Here is a 16,398-nt window from a genome sequence, read left to right as displayed (position 1 = left end):
AAATTCACAAGAAGTTGATTTTTTTATCAATTTCCTTACATAAATTCAATTTTCATAAAAAATATCGTAAATTTTAAAAAACATGAAATTTAAAAAGTTCACGAATTTGAAAAAGTTCAAGACTTGAAAAATAATAATTTTAAAAGGTTCGCAAAAACTATATTTTTCAAAAAAATTAAGACAAGTTCACAAAAATAAAAAAAGTTTGTAATTGGGAAATTCATGAAATTTGAAAATAAGGTTCACGAATTTGAAACAAAAATCACGCATTTGAAAAAAGGAAAAATAAGATGAAAATGAAAAAAAAACTAAAATACCGGACAAAACCGAGTGAAACTAGAAAACCAAAAACACATAAAAGAAAGAGAAGCTGCTGTAAGCGTCCTAACACCGAAGGGGGCTTCTGAAAAAACAAACCAAACTAGAACTACTCTTATATGGGCTGACTTTTTAGGAACGATGTTGAGTGAGGCGGTGTGCGCGAGTTGAAATAAACCTGACTTTGGCGCTTTAGGCGCCGAATGGGGTTTGCGTTGTAGGACTCTCATGCCAATAATAAAACGAAAATCATGACTAAAGGGTTACTCTTGCAAATGTCACTCCCACCATCTCGAGGCACTGACAAGTGGCGTGCCACTTGTGGCAACCTAGGAGTTTCTTTTTTTTCTCTCGTAAATTCGTTTATTCAAAACGTTTTATCCCTTGAACCATGCGTCCAAATCTGAACTGATTTTATCATTGGATTTCTTGCGTCGAGACCTTCGAAATTACATCCTATGTTAATATGTTTCGACGAACATTTTTTCACAAAAAGAATTGGAAAAATCAGAAACCGGGAAATGGCAATACAAAAAAACCAATAAAAAATGAAAACCAAAAAAAACAGCAAACAAAAAAGGTGAATGATAAAACAAATAAAAAACCAGAGCAACAAGGTTGCCGTTTCCCCCCTTTTTCCTTTTTTCCTTTTTGAGAAGCACAACTATACTTCTAATGGAAACAAATGTGCTTCCACGAGAAGCAAATTTGTACTTTCTGTGAAAGGATTTTTTTTGGAGAAACACATATGTGCTCCTTGCGGAAGCAAATATGTTTCTCCACGGGAAGCATATTTTGTGCTTCCTGTGGAAGGTTTTATTGTCGAGAAACACAGATATGCTCCTTTGTGGAAGCAAATATGTTTCTCGACGAGAAGCAATATGTGCTTCTCATGGAAGCACATATTTTTTTCACCTTTTGAGATGCACAACTGTGCTTCTTGTGGAAGCACTTTTTTCTCCGATAAGTACAATTGTGCTTTTGGTGGAAGCAATCTTTTTTCCCTTTCCTGAGCTTCTCGTGGAAGCATATATTTTTTTCCTTTCTGAAAAGTACATTTGTGTTTTCGCGGAAGCAAATATGTGCATACACGAAAAGCAAATTTGTGCAAGCATAAAATTTTTCCATGCAAAAAGAATCCACGCAAGTTTTTTTTCTTCAATTCCTAGGGAAAATTGGACGAAAATCGAAAAGCCAAAAAATGGAAAACCCCATCTAAAATCCGGAAATGCGTAAGAAAAATAAAATATAAAATCGAAAAGAAGCACCCAGCACACAACATGTGGCAGCGGCTGGAAGCACGACTTGGCGTGCTCTAGGTTACCCAAAATTACTCCTCAAGATCCCCGCAAGGGGAACCTCCAGTTATTTTTTAAGGGGTAAACCAAGTTTTATTCATCAAACATCACAGAATGTGGGATACAGTTCTGATCGTGGGATTGGTCAAACCAAACTTGACTTGACTATATGCTTCGACATTGACAGGTTAACATTTCAATAAAGACGCCTGTAACTTGATCTCACTAATAATGGCTTCATTGTTTTCCTCAGGTTAGTTGCTCCCATAAAAAGCAAAGAAGACGGAGAAGTGATGGGCTCTAGCCTTGATGAATATTTAAGCATGCCCGACACGGGCCCAAACGCATGATGTCATTCACCTGGCCCACATCCCATCCCCTTACTTACCACCCCTAAAAAAACTTACCGCCGCCGCCTCTCCCGCGCCTTCGCTTCCCTCCCGAATCCGCTCTTGCATCTTCAGCCAATCCATCTTCGGTGCAAAGATCAATGAAATGACCTTGTCAGGCTTGCCGTCGACGGCAGAAGCACCACTGCTCTACGCACGTCCATCCTCAAGAACCCGTCAGCGAGACCTGGTAACACCACATCGCCGAGACTCCTCGTCTTTGACTTGGAAGACCTCGCCGCTCCACCTCAGGACCCCTCCAAAAAACAGTGCCCCCAGGAAGGAACACGGGGCCACGCACTGGCATCGTCCGATCCACGAGCTTTAGGTCTTGGGTTTCCGCAGCATCGGCGAAAAGACGATAGCTGCAACAACGATGCCTCCAACAAGGAAACGACACAAATACGGCGCCATTGTCCGCCATGACTGAAGTCGGTGCGGTTCTCACCGGCAAAAGCACATCCCTGGACCCACATCTAGCTTCCGATCCACAAACCTCAGAGGGTTATGGATCTCATGCATCAGGCACCACCGACGCCGGAGAGCGCTCCGGCCACCACTCGCCTCCAGTGACTAGGGCCGGTCCTGGGATTTTAGGGGCCCGGGGCGAAATTAGAGCTCGGGGCCCCTTAAAGCGTTGCCTTCGGGACCGATTACGTAGGTCTTTCCCGCTTCCCGTTGATTCCAATATTCAATCTTGCCTTCAACAGCCAATGAAATTATTTTACTCACTAGGATGCGGAATTGGGAGTGCTATCAAATCCATTGTATTTAGATAACAATTGATTAACTATAATCATGGACTAGTGCTTGCATCTCAGTGTTCCATAGGAAATTGCAAAGAACAGCCATGATCCAATCAATTATCTCGACAAAATTCTTATTAATTATCACAATGATTTCAATGACAAAGTCTCTAAAATCTACGGTAACCATGTCCAATCTATCAATTATTAATGCCCTATGAAATAATGAAGAGGGAGTATTGATTATAATTTATAATCTGTACTAATTATCATAGGAAAAGCAAAATCGCTAGGGCACAGTACCTTATCTAGAATCAACTTGTTGAATCGATAATGGGGTGTCTCCGGCTAAAATTGTAGTGCAGGGCTCATGTTCGCTGGCCATCCCTTTTCCGCCGTAGTTCAACTGGTTCTAGCGATCGCGAGGCGAAGAGGCGAAATCCATCCGGGCGTCCGGTGGCGGCGGCAGAGATCGTGCCTCGCGTGCGTGCGTAACTGACGCGCCTTTCCATGAAGACTGATTCGATCCATGATCGACGGCATGCGTAACAGTTACTCCATATAGACGCACGACGTAGCTAGCCTCACGACGTAGTACTACCAAACTTTGGCCAGCAAGGCAGTGTGTTTTTTTTCAGTCCATATAGACACACGTAATAGCAGGCCTATAACACGTACGTCCCTGGTGGGGGCCCCTCCGTTTCGGGGGCCCGGGGCGGCCGCCCCTCCTGCCCCCCCATCAGGACCGGGCCTGCCAGTGACGAACCTGCGAAGGTGATTCCTTGATCCATTGTCCCAGGCACCACCACATGAAGCCGCCTCCTGGCCCGCCATCCCCGACGGAAGGGACATCGCCGCTGCCACCATGTCTGAAGCCTCCACTCTGGGGCCCTTGCATTGTAGATCTCTACCGAGGCCGCTATCCCCATGTTGTCGCCGGACAGGAGAGCGCACCGCTGGGAGGAGCATCCACGATAAGAAGATCACGTGTTGCCATGCACCGCCCCTCCAGGAAATAGCGCCATGACCACGGGACGCGAGATCCCCATCGTCCCCTTCACTGGCGGCGTACAGGCTATCCTGGCGGCCACCTCTAGGGACGACGAGGGGAGAAGGAAGGGAGGAGGGGTTCGCAGCAACGACGACTAGGGTTAGCCCCCCTCCCCCCCAGTCGACCTGGGGGCGATGGAGGGATGCACAGGCTATCCAACCCTCAAGAATTTGTTGTTTGCCTCTTATCACCACAAGCTATTCGACGCGATGGTGTGTGTTGTGTATGGTGGTGGCGTGTTGGATCTGGGTGCTTGTATCTATGTTAGTTCCTGAAAAGGCTTTAAAAACATTGCATAATTAAAGGATTATATGCATGAAATACAAAAAATGTAGTAGATATGTTGAATCTACGGATGGAGCGCTCCTCTCCTCCGCGTGCCGCCGCCCCAAAGAACCCACGCCCCAACTTCGCTCCCGCCACTTCACCTTGTAATATCACATTTCAAGTCGTTCCTCTCTCCTCTGTCCCAATCATGCCCATTGCTCGATTTAGCTCAGTGTCGAGCTTCACCCCATGCCATCCATTCGCAGATTCACCCATTGCCCGATTTAGCTCAATGTTGAGCTGACACACGCAATAGCAGGCCTATAACACGTACGTCCCTGATGGGGGCCCCTCCGTTCCGGGGGCCCGGGGCGGCCGCCCCCCTGCCCCCCCATCAGGACCGGGCCTGCTAGTGACGAACCTGCGAAGGTGATTCCTTGATCCATTGTCCCAGGCACCACCACATGAAGCCGCCTCCTGGCCCGCCATCCTCGACGGAAGGGACATCGCCACTGCCACCATGTCCGAAGCCTCTGCTCCAGGGCCCTTGCATTGTAGATCTCTACCGAGGCCACTATCCCCATGTTGTCGCCGGACAGGAGAGCGCACCGCCGGGAGGAGCATCCACGACAAGAAGATCACGTGTTGCCATGCACCGCCCCTCCAGGAAATAGCGCCATGGCCATGGGACGCGAGATCCCCATCGTCCCCTTCACTGGCGGCGTACAGGCTATCCTGGCGGCCACCTCTAGGGACGGCGAGGGGAGAAGGAAGGGAGGAGGGGTTCGCGGCAACGACGACTAGGGTTAGCCCCCCTCCCCCCCAGTCGACCTGGAGGCGATGGAGGGATGCACAGGCTATCCAACCCTCAAGAATTTGTTGTTTGCCTCTTATCACCACAAGCTATTTGACGTGATGGTGTGTGTTGTGTATGGTGGTGGCGTGTTGGATCTGGGTGCTTGTATCTATGTTAGTTCCTGAAAAGGCTTTAAAAACATTGCATAATTAAAGGATTATACGCATGAAATACAAAAAATGTAGTAGATATGTTGAATCTACGGATGGAGCGCTCCTCTCCTCCGCGTGCCGCCGCCCCAAAGAACCCACGCCCCAACTTCGCTCCCGCCACTTCACCTTGTAATATCACATTTCAAGTCGTTCCTCTCTCCTCTGTCCCAATCATGCCCATTGCCCGATTTAGCTCAGTGTCGAGCTTCACCCCATGCCATCCATTCGCAGATTCACCCATTGCCCGATTTAGCTCAGTGTTGAGCTGACACACGCAATAGCAGGCCTATAACACGTACGTCCCTGGTGGGGGCCCCTCCGTTCCGGGGGCCCGGGCCGCCCGCCCCCCTTGTTGGAAATATGCCCAAGAGGCGATAATAAAAGCATTATTATTATATTTCCTTGTTCATGATAATTGTCTTTATTCATGCTATAGTTGTGTTATCCGGAAATCGTAATACATGTGTGAATAATAGACACCAACATGTCCCTAGTAAGCCTCTAGTTGACTAGCTCGTTGATCAACAGATAGTCATGGTTTCCTGACTATGGACATTGGATGTCATTGATAATGGGATCACATCATTAGTAGAATGATGTGATGGACAAGACCCAATCCTAAACATAGCACAAGATCGTATAGTTTGTTTGCTAGAGTTTTCCAATGTCAAGTATCTTTTCCTTAGACCATGAGATCGTGTAACTCCCGGATACCGTAGGAGTGCTTTGGGTATACCAAACGTCACAACGTAACTGGGTGACTATAAAGGTATACTACGGGTATCTCCGAAAGTGTCTGTTGGGTTGACACGGATCAAGACTGAGATTTGTCACTCCGTATGACGGAGAGGTATCACTGGGCCCACTCGGTAATGCATCATCATTGTGAGCTCAAAGTGACCAAGTGTCTGGTCACGGGATCATGCATTATGGTACGAGTAAAGTGACTTGCCAGTAACGAGATTGAACGAGGTATTGGGATACCGACGATCGAATCTCGGGCAAGTAACATACCGATTGACAAAGGGAATTGAATACGGGGTTGCTTGAATCCTCGACATCGTGGTTCATCCGATGAGATCATCGAGGAGCATGTGGGAGCCAACATGGGTATCCAGATCCCGCTGTTGGTTATTGACCGGAGAGCGATCTCGGTCATGTCTACATGTCTCCCGAACCCGTAGGGTCTACACACTTAAGGTTCGGTGACGCTAGGGTTGTAGGGATATGTGTATGCAGTAACCCGAATGTTTTTCGGAGTTCCGGATGAGATCCCGGACGTCACGAGGAGTTCCGGAATGGTCCGGAGGTAAAGAATTATATATAGGAAGTGCTATTTCGGGCATCGGGACAAGTTTCGGGGTCACCGGTATTGTACCGGGACCACCGGAGGGGTCCCGGGGGTCCACCGGGTGGGGCCACCTGTCCCGGGGGGCCACATGGGCTGTAGGGGGTGCTCCTTGGCCTACATGGGCCAAGGGCACCAGCCCCAAGAGGCCCATGCGCCTAGGGTTTCACGGGAGGAAGAGTCCTAGGAGGGGAAGGCACCTCCTAGGTGCCTTGGGGAGGAGGGATTCCTCCCCTTGGCCGCACCCCCCTAGGAGATTAGATCTCCTAGGGCCGGCGGCCCCCTTGGCCCTCCTATATATAGTGGGGAGATGGAGGACTTCTTACCCCAGGCCTTTGGTGCCTCCCTCTCCCTCTCCAACACCTCCTCCTCCTCCATAGTGCTTGGCGAAGCCCTGCCGGAGTACTGCAGCTCCACCACCACCACGCCGTCGTGCTGCTGCTGGAGCCATCTTCCTCAACCTCTCCTCTCCCCTTGCTGGATCAAGAAGGAGGAGACGTTATGCTGACCGTACGTGTGTTGAACGCGGAGGTGCCGTCCGTTCGGCGCTAGGATCTCCGGTGATTTGGATCACGTCGTGTACGACTACCTCATCCCCGTTCTTTGAACGCTTCCGCTCGCGATCTACAAAGGTATGTAGATGCAATCCAACCACTCGTTGCTAGATGAACTCCTAGATGGATCTTGGTGAAACCGTAGGAAATTTTTTGTTTTCTGCAACGTTCCCCAACAGTGGCATCATGAGCTAGGTCTATGCGTAGTTCTCTTGCACAAGTAGAACACAATTTGTTGTGGGCGTTGATGTTGTCAACTTTCTTGCCGCTACTAGTCTTATCTTGCTTCAACAGTATTGTGGGATGAAGCGGCCCGGACCAACCTTACACGTACGCTTACGTGAGACCGGTTCCACCGACTAACATGCACAAGTTGCATAAGGTGGCTGGCGGGTGTCTGTCTCTCCCACTTTAGTTGGAGCGGATTCGATGAAAAGGGTCCTTATGAAGGGTAAATAGAAGTTGACAAATCACGTTGTGGCTTTCACGTAGGTAAGAAAACGTTCTTGCTAGAACCCTACTTCAGCCACGTAAAACTTGCAACAACAATTAGAGGACGTCTAACTTGTTTTTGCAGCAAGTGCTTTGTGATATGATATGGCCAAAGTTGTGATGAATGATGAATGATATATATGTGATGTATGAGATGTTCATGCTATTGTAATAGGAATCACGACTTGCATGTCGATGAGTATGACAACCGGCAGGAGCCATAGGAGTTGTCTTTATTTTTGTATGACCTGCGTGTCATTGAGAAACGCCATGTAAATTACTTTACTTTATTGCTAAACGCGTTAGCCATAGTAGTAGAAGTAATAGTTGGCGAGCAAATTCATGGAGACACAATGATGGAGATCATGATGATGGAGGTCATGGTGTCATGCCGGTGACAAGATGATCATGGAGCCCCAAGATGGAGATCAAAGGAGCTATGTGATATTGGCCATATCATGTCACTGTTATTATTTGATTGCATGTGATGTTTATCATGTTTTTCATCTTGTTTGCTTAGAACGACGGTAGTAAATAAGATGATCCCTCATAATAATTTCAAGAAAGTGTTCCCCCTAACTGTGCACCGTTGCGACAGTTCGTTGTTTCGAAGCACCACGTGATGATCGGGTGTGATAGATTCTAACGTTCACATACAACGGGTGTAAGACAGATTTACACATGCAAACACTTAGGTTGACTTGACGAGCCTAGCATGTGTACAGACATGGCCTCGGAACACAGAAGACCGAAAGGTCGAGCATGAGTCGTATAGAAGATACGATCAACATGAAGATGTTCACCGACGTTGACTAGTCCGTCTCACGTGATGATCGGACATGGCCTAGCTAACTCGGATCATGTTATACTTAGATGACTAGAAGAGGGATGTCTATCTAAGTGGGAGTTCATTATAATTTGATTAGATGAACTTAATTGTCATGAACTTAGTCTAAATTTTTTACAATATGTCTTGTAGATCAAATGGCCAACGTAGTCCTCAACTTCAACGCGTTCCTAGAGAAAACCAAGCTAAAAGACGATGGCAGCAACTACACGGACTGGGTCCGGAACCTGAGGATCATCCTCATAGCTGCCAAGAAAGATTATGTCCTACAAGCACCGCTAGGTGACGCACCTGTTCTCCCTGCAGAACAAGACGTTATGAACGCTTGGCAGGCACGGACCGATGACTACTCCCTCGTTCAGTGCGGCATGCTTTACAGCTTAGAGCCGGGGCTCCAAAAGCGTTTTGAGAGACACGGAGCATATGAGATGTTCGAAGAGCTGAAAATGGTTTTCCAAGCTCATGCCCGGGTCGAGAGATATGAAGTCTCCGACAAATTCTTCAGCTGTAAGATGGAGGATAACAGTTCTGTCAGTGAGCACATACTCACTATGTCTGGGTTACATAACCGCTTGACTCAGCTGGGAGTTAATCTCCCGGATGACGCGGTCATTGACAGAATCCTTCAGTCGCTTCCACCGAGCTACAAGAGCTGTGTGATGAACTTCAATATGCAGGGGATGGAAAAGACCATTCCTGAAGTATTTGCTATGCTGAAATCAGCAGAGGTAGAAGTCAAGAAGGAACATCAAGGGTTGATGGTCAATAAAACCACTAAGTTCAAGAAGGGAAAGGATAAAAAGAACTTCAAGAAGGACGGCAAGGGAGTTGCCGCGCCCGGCAAGCAAGCTGCCAGGAAGAAGCCAAAGAATGGACCCAAGCCCGAGACTGAGTGCTTTTATTGCAAGGAAAGTGGTCACTGGAAGCGGAACTGCCCCAAATACTTAGCGGACAAGAAGGCCGGCAGAGCGAAAGGTATATATGATATACATGTAATTGATGTGTACCTTACCAGTACTCGTAGTAGCTCCTGGGTATCTGATACCGGTGCGGTTGCTCACATTTGTAACTCAAAACAGGAGCTGCGGAATAAACGGAGACTGGCGAAGGACGAGGTGACGATGCGCGTCGGGAATGGTTCCAAGGTCGATGTGATCGCCGTCGGCACGCTGCCTCTTCATTTACCTACGGGGTTAGTTTTAAACCTCAATAATTGTTATTTAGTGCCAAGTTTGAGCATGAACATTGTATCAGGATCTCGTTTAATACGAGATGGCTACTCATTTAAATCCGAGAATAATGGTTGTTCTATTTATATGAGAGATATGTTTTATGGTCATGCTCCGATGGTGAATGGTTTATTCTTAATGAATCTCGAGCGTAATGCTACACATATTCATAGTGTGAGTACCAAAAGATGCAAGGTTGATAATGATAGTCCCACATACTTGTGGCACTGCCGCCTTGGTCACATAGGTGTCAAACGCATGAAGAAGCTCCATGCTGATGGACATTTAGAGTCTCTTGATTACGAATCACTTGACACATGCGAACCATGCCTCATGGGTAAAATGACCAAGACTCCGTTCTCGGGAACAATGGAGCGAGCAACCAACTTATTGGAAATCATACATACTGATGTGTGCGGTCCAATGAGTGTTGAGGCTCGCGGTGGCTATCGTTATGTTCTCACCCTCACTGATGACTTGAGTAGATATGGGTATGTCTACTTAATGAAACACAAGTCTGAGACCTTTGAAAAGTTCAAGGAATTTCAGAGTGAGGTTGAGAATCAACGTGACAGAAAAATCAAGTTCCTACGATCAGATCATGGAGGAGAATACTTGAGTCACGAGTTTGGCACACACTTAAGAAAATGTGGAATAGTTTCACAGCTCACGCCGCCTGGAACACCTCAGCGTAATGGTGTGTCCGAATGTCGTAATCGCACTCTATTTGATATGGTGCGATCTATGATGTCTCTTGCCGATTTACCGCTATCTTTTTGGGGCTATGCTTTAGAGACTGCCGCATTCACTTTAAATAGGGCTCCGTCGAAATCCGTTGAGACGACACCGTTTGAATTATGGTTTGGGAAGAAACCTAAGCTGTCGTTTCTAAAAGTTTGGGGATGCGATGCTTATGTCAAGAAACTTCAACCTGAAAAGCTCGAACCCAAGTCGGAAAAATGCGTCTTCATAGGATACCCTAAAGAAACTATTGGGTATACCTTCTACCTCAGATCCGAAGGCAAGATCTTTGTTGCCAGGAATGGATCCTTTCTAGAGAAAGAGTTTCTCTCGAAAGAAGTAAGTGGGAGGAAAGTAGAACTTGATGAAGTATTGCCTCTTGAACCGGAAAAGGGCACAACTCAAGAAAATGTTCCTGAGGTGTCTGCACCAACTAGAGAGGAAGTTAATGATGATGATCAAGATACTTCTGATCAAGCTCCTACTGAAATTCGTAGGTCCACAAGGACACGTTCCGCACCAGAGTGGTACGGCAACCCTGTCTTGGAAGTCATGTTGTTAGACAACGGTGAACCTTCGAACTATGAAGAAGCGATGGAGGGCCCGGATTCCGACAAATGGCTGGAAGCCATGAAATCCGAGATAGGATCCATGTATGAAAACGAAGTATGGACTTTGACTGACTTGCCCGTAGAGCGGCGAGCCATAGGAAATAAATGGATCTTTAAGAAGAAGACAGACGCGGATGGTAATGTGACCATCTATAAAGCTCGGCTTGTCGCTAAGGGTTATCGACAAGTTCAAGGGGTTGACTACGATGAGACTTTCTCACCGGTAGTGAAGCTAAAGTCCGTCCGAATCATGTTAGCGATTGCCGCATTCTATGATTATGAAATATGGCAAATGGACGTCAAAACGGCATTCCTTAATGGTTTCCTTAAGGAAGAATTGTATATGATGCAGCCGGAAGGTTTTGTCGATCCTAAGAATGCTGACAAGGTGTGCAAGCTCCAACGCTCGATTTATGGGCTGGTGCAAGCATCTCGGAGTTGGAACATTCGCTTTGATGAGATGATCAAAGCGTTTGGGTTTACGCAGACTTATGGAGAAGCTTGCGTTTACAAGAAAGTGAGTGGGAGCTCTGTAGCATTTCTCATATTATATGTAGATGACATACTTTTGATGGGAAATGATATAGAACTCTTGGACAGCATAAAGGCCTACTTGAATAAGAGTTTTTTCAATGAAGGACCTTGGAGAAGCTGCTTATATATTAGGCATCAAGATCTACAGAGATAGATCAAGACACCTCATAGGTCTTTCACAAAGCACATACCTTGATAAGATATTGAAGAAGTTCAATATGGATTAGTCTAAGAAGGGGTTCTTGCCTGTATTACAAGGTGTGAAATTGAGCTCAGCTCAATGTCCGACCACGACAGAAGATATAGAAGAGATGAGTGTCATCCCCTATGCCTCAGCCATAGGGTCTATTATGTATGCCATGCTGTGTACCAGACCTGATGTAAACCTTGCCGTAAGTTTGGTAGGAAGGTACCAAAGTAATCCCGGCAAGGAACACTGGACAGCGGTCAAGAATATCCTGAAGTACCTGAAAAGGACTAAGGAAATGTTTCTCGTTTATGGAGGTGATGAAGAGCTCGTCGTAAAGGGTTACGTCGACGCTAGCTTCGACACATATCTGGATGACTCTAAGTCACAAACCGGATACGTGTATATTTTGAATGGTGGGGCAGTAAGCTGGTGCAGTTACAAGCAGAGCGTTGTGGCGGGATCTACATGTGAAGCGGAGTACAAGGCAGCCTCGGAGGCAGCGCATGAAGCAATTTGGGTGAAGGAGTTCATCGCCGACCTAGGAGTCATACCCAATGCGTCGGGGCCGATCAAGCTCTTCTGTGACAACACTGGAGCTATTGCACTTGCCAAGGAGCCCAAGTTTCACAAGAAGACAAGTCACATCAAGCGTCGCTTCAACTCCATTCATGAAAATGTTCAAGATGGAGACATAGATATTTGTAAAGTACATACGGACCTGAATGTCGCAGATCCGTTGACTAAACCTCTCCCTAGAGCAAAACATGATCAACACCAGAATTCCATGGGTGTTCGATTCATCACAATGTAACTAGATTATTGACTCTAGTGCAAGTGGGAGACTGTTGGAAATATGCCCTAGAGGCAATAATAAAAGCATTATTATTATATTTCCTTGTTCATGATAATTGTCTTTATTCATGCTATAATTGTGTTATCCGGAAATCGTAATACATGTGTGAATAATAGACACCAACATGTCCCTAGTAAGCCTCTAGTTGACTAGCTCGTTGATCAACAGATAGTCATGGTTTCCTGACTATGGACATTGGATGTCATTGATAACGGGATCACATCATTAGGAGAATGATGTGATGGACAAGACCCAATCCTAAACATAGCACAAGATCGTATAGTTCGTTTGCTAGAGTTTTCCAATGTCAAGTATCTTTTCCTTAGACCATGAGATCGTGTAACTCCCGGATACCGTAGGAGTGCTTTGGGTATACCAAACGTCACAACGTAACTGGGTGACTATAAAGGTATACTACGGGTATCTCCGAAAGTGTCTGTTGGGTTGACACGGATCAAGACTGGGATTTGTCACTCCGTATGACGGAGAGGTATCACTGGGCCCACTCGGTAATGCATCATCGTTGTGAGCTCAAAGTGACCAAGTGTCTGGTCACGGGATCATGCATTATGGTACGAGTAAAGTGACTTGCCGGTAACGAGATTGAACGAGGTATTGGGATACCGACGATCGAATCTCGGGCAAGTAACATACCGATTGACAAAGGGAATTGAATACGGGGTTGCTTGAATCCTCGACATCGTGGTTCATCCGATGAGATCATCGAGGAGCATGTGGGAGCCAACATGGGTATCCAGATCCCGCTGTTGGTTATTGACCGGAGAGCGATCTCGGTCATGTCTACATGTCTCCCGAACCCGTAGGGTCTACACACTTAAGGTTCGGTGACGCTAGGGTTGTAGGGATATGTGTATGCAGTAACCCGAATGTTGTTCGGAGTCCCGGATGAGATCCCGGACGTCACGAGGAGTTCCGGAATGGTCCGGAGGTAAAGAATTATATATAGGAAGTGCTATTTCGGGTATCGGGACAAGTTTCGGGGTCACCGGTATTGTACCGGGACCACCGGAGGGGTCCCGGGAGTCCACCGGGTGGGGCCACCTGTCCCGGGGGGCCACATGGGCTGTAGGGGGTGCGCCTTGGCCTACATGGGCCAAGGGCACCAGCCCCAAGAGGCCCATGCGCCTAGGGTTTCAAGGGAGGAAGAGTCCTAGGAGGGGAAGGCACCTCCTAGGTGCCTTGGGAAGGAGGGATTCCTCCCCTTGGCCGCACCCCCCTAGGAGATTAGATCTCCTAGGGCCGGCGCCCCCCTTGGACCTCCTATATATAGTGGGGAGATGGAGGACTTCTTACCCCAGGCCTTTGGTGCCTCCCTCTCCCTCTCCAACACCTCCTCCTCCTCCATAGTGCTTGGCGAAGCCCTGCCGGAGTACTGCAGCTCCACCACCACCACGCCGTCGTGCTGCTGCTGGAGCCATCTTCCTCAACCTCTCCTCTCCCCTTGCTAGATCAAGAAGGAGGAGACGTTACGCTGACCGTACGTGAATTTGAATGCGGAGGTGCCGTCCGTTCGGCGCTAGGATCTCCGGTGATTTGGATCACGTCGTGTACGACTACCTCATCCCCGTTCTTTGAACGCTTCCGCTCGCGATCTACAAAGGTATGTAGATGCAATCCAACCACTCGTTGCTAGATGAACTCCTAGATGGATCTTGGTGAAACCGTAGGAAATTTTTTGTTTTCTGCAACGTTCCCCAACAGTGGCATCATGAGCTAGGTCTATGCGTAGTTCTCTTGCACGAGTAGAACACAATTTGTTGTGGGCGTTGATGTTGTCAACTTTCTTGCCGCTACTAGTCTTATCTTGCTTCAACAGTATTGTGGGATGAAGCGGCCCGGACCAACCTTACACGTACGCTTACGTGAGACCGGTTCCACCGACTAACATGCACAAGTTGCATAAGGTGGCTGGCGGGTGTCTGTCTCTCCCACTTTAGTTGGAGCGGATTCGATGAAAAGGGTCCTTATGAAGGGTAAATAGAAGTTGACAAATCACGTTGTGGCTTTCACGTAGGTAAGAAAACGTTCTTGCTAGAACCCTACTTCAGCCACGTAAAACTTGCAACAACAATTAGAGGACGTCTAACTTGTTTTTGCAGCAAGTGCTTTGTGATATGATATGGCCAAAGTTGTGATGAATGATGAATGATATATATGTGATGTATGAGATGTTCATGCTATTGTAATAGGAATCACGACTTGCATGTCGATGAGTATGACAACCGACAGGAGCCATAGGAGTTGTCTTTATTTTTGTATGACCTGCGTGTCATTGAGAAACGCCATGTAAATTACTTTACTTTATTGCTAAACGCGTTAGCCATAGTAGTAGAAGTAATAGTTGGCGAGCAACTTCATGGAGACACAATGATGGAGATCATGATGATGGAGATCATGGTGTCATGCCGGTGACAAGATGATCATGGAGCCCCAAGATGGAGATCAAAGGAGCTATGTGATATTGGCCATATCATGTCACTGTTATTATTTGATTGCATGTGATGTTTATCATGTTTTTCATCTTGTTTGCTTAGAACGACGGTAGTAAATAAGATGATCCCTCATAATAATTTCAAGAAAGTGTTCCCCCTAACTGTGCACCGTTGCGACAGTTCGTTGTTTCGAAGCACCACGTGATGATCGGGTGTGATAGATTCTAACGTTCACATACAACGGGTGTAAGACAGATTTACACATGCAAACACTTAGGTTGACTTGACGAGCCTAGCAGTGTACAGACATGGCCTCGGAACACAGAAGACCGAAAGGTCGAGCATGAGTCGTATAGAAGATACGATCAACATGAAGATGTTCACCGACGTTGACTAGTCCGTCTCACGTGATGATCGGACACGGCCTAGCTAACTCGGATCATGTTATACTTAGATGACTAGAAGAGGGATGTCTATCTAAGTGGGAGTTCATTATAATTTGATTAGATGAACTTAATTGTCATGAACTTAGTCTAAATTTTTTACAATATGTCTTGTAGATCAAATGGCCAACGTAGTCCTCAACTTCAACGCGTTCCTAGAGTAAACCAAGCTAAAAGACGATGGCAGCAACTACACGGACTGGGTCCAGAACCTGAGGATCATCCTCATAGCTGCCAAGAAAGATTATGTCCTACAAGCACCGCTAGGTGACGCACCTGTTCTCCCTGCAGAACAAGACGTTATGAACGCTTGGCAGGCACGGACCGATGACTACTCCCTCGTTCAGTGCGGCATGCTTTACAGCTTAGAGCCGGGGCTCCAAAAGCGTTTTGAGAGACACGGAGCATATGAGATGTTCGAAGAGCTGAAAATGGTTTTCCAAGCTCATGCCCGGGTCGAGAGATATGAAGTCTCCGACAAATTCTTCAGCTGTAAGATGGAGGAAAACAGTTCTGTCAGTGAGCACATACTCACTATGTCTGGGTTACATAACCGCTTGACTCAGCTGGGAGTTAATCTCCCGGATGACGCGGTCATTGACAGAATCCTTCAGTCGCTTCCACCGAGCTACAAGAGCTTTGTGATGAACTTCAATATGCAGGGGATGGAAAAGACCATTCCTGAAGTATTTGCTATGCTGAAATCAGCAGAGGTAGAAGTCAAGAAGGAACATCAAGTGTTGATGGTCAATAAAACCACTAAGTTCAAGAAGGGCAAGGGTAAAAAGAACTTCAAGAAGGACGGCAAGGGAGTTGCCGCGCCCGGCAAGCAAGCTGCCAGGAAGAAGCCAAAGAATGGACCCAAGCCCGAGACTGAGTGCTTTTATTGCAAGGAAAGTGGTCACTGGAAGCGGAACTGCCCCAAATACTTAGCGGACAAGAAGGCCGGCAAAGCGAAAGGTATATATGATATACATGTAATTGATGTGTACCTTACCAGTACTCGTAGTAGCTCCTGGGTATCTG

The sequence above is a fragment of the Triticum urartu genome, chromosome 2A (genome assembly GCF_056163025.1).
Source record: "Triticum urartu cultivar PI428250 chromosome 2A, HENAU_Tu73, whole genome shotgun sequence".
In the NCBI taxonomy this organism is placed as follows: domain Eukaryota; kingdom Viridiplantae; phylum Streptophyta; class Magnoliopsida; order Poales; family Poaceae; genus Triticum; species Triticum urartu.
Note: the sequence above shows the minus strand (reverse complement) of the source record.